Consider the following 1,507-nt stretch of genomic DNA (forward strand, 5'->3'; position numbering starts at 1 on the left):
AAAACCAAATCACTCTCCACAGATTCCCCACAATCTGGGCTTGGACATATACTTCAGGAGCACAGAGCTTTATATCACTACACCATGAGGTCCAATCTTCAGATTCTGTTCACTTTTCACATTATTTTCTACCAGCTTTTATCAATTCAGTATTCGGGTCTCTGCTCCTCAACCGTTTCTAACATCTCACCTCTTACAAAAAAACACTCTGATCTATCGTAGGTAGTAGATGACCCCTCATTTTAAACTCCATCTGCCAAAGCATTGCTCACTCACTTAATCTATCAAGAAGATTTGAAAATAAATTTCTTGCCAAAGGATAATTTTCTGCATCTGCTCCCTCGCCATTTGCTTTTCCCATTTGTCTTTCACTTGGTGCAAATCCAGAGAAAGTAATGATGGAAGGAAGGAGGGGAGGAAAAATCCTGCTCCGTTTCGTGATACCTATTTGATCTTCATTCCGGTGCAGTTTGGGTGAAGAATTCCAATTGTCTGTCTCAATTTTAATAAAGTATAACAAATTCTGGAATCACTGTCTGGACATTGACAAGAACAGGTTTCGAGGCTGACTTGACACATAAGCTCACCCAACATAAATAATACATGAAACAGCTCACAAACTAGCGACAAGGATGGGATTCGAACCCACGTGGGCAAAGCACAATGGATTAGCAGTCCATCGCCTTAACCTCTCGGCCACCTTGTCAGTTGTAGAGACATAGCTGTCACCTTCAGCACAGCTTCTGGCTGTGCAGCCAGCTGTGGAATGATGGAAATATCTCTTCTGTAAGTAAATGAAGTTGGGAATGGAGCAGTGTGAAACATTTCCAGACCATGTCCAACACGTTTCTACTCAGTGTGAAAACCCACCACGGAAAGACTGGAACATACAATCATTTCATCACATCATGATTAACATCACTCAGACACCTGAACCATTAGGTCACTGATGAAGTCATGATGACCGAATTTCTCATGAAATGAAAACTGAACTAACTGACTGGAAGAATTGCTTTAACCCCACATGATCAGCGAGCCACAGCATCAGGCCGACTTGTCGGGTGGTGTAAACAGATATCACTGCTTCTGATCTTCACCAGAACAGAGAGTGAGATGTAACATTGATCATCAAACAGACTGTGAGAGAATACAATAGAATAAAACACATGGAGAGACACTGTGGAATAACAAATAGATTTGATTGGAATGTTGAAATTTTGATTGGAATGGATAAAACACCAGAAACAGCAGATTAAATTGGGATTCTCATCATTATATTGATCTGGGACAGAAAAGAGAAACTGATGGAAAGAAGAGAAGAAGGAAGAAAAGAAAGGATGGAACTGTTCAATCTTTTCAGTTTTTTCACTCGCCCATCAAAGCTGATAAAAAAAGTTGCAAATAACAGAGAATTTCACCAAAAAGGGAGATTAAATGTTGCTGAAACCTTGGATCGAAGGATGCCCCAAAAGATCACCTGTTAAACTGTCTCCTCACTGGGGGATTT

At 40.5% G+C, this 1,507-nt stretch overlaps 1 non-coding gene across 1 annotated transcript; it reads right to left on the bottom strand.

The window, feature by feature from the left end:
• Positions 1–624: 624 nt before the first annotated feature.
• Positions 625–706, bottom strand: trnas-gcu (transfer RNA serine (anticodon GCU)). The gene has a single exon. It is a non-coding gene; the product is annotated as a tRNA-Ser (tRNA).
• Positions 707–1,507: the final 801 nt, after the last annotated feature.

Source organism: Heterodontus francisci, unplaced genomic scaffold (genome assembly GCF_036365525.1).
Source record: "Heterodontus francisci isolate sHetFra1 unplaced genomic scaffold, sHetFra1.hap1 HAP1_SCAFFOLD_174, whole genome shotgun sequence".
Taxonomy (NCBI): domain Eukaryota; kingdom Metazoa; phylum Chordata; class Chondrichthyes; order Heterodontiformes; family Heterodontidae; genus Heterodontus; species Heterodontus francisci.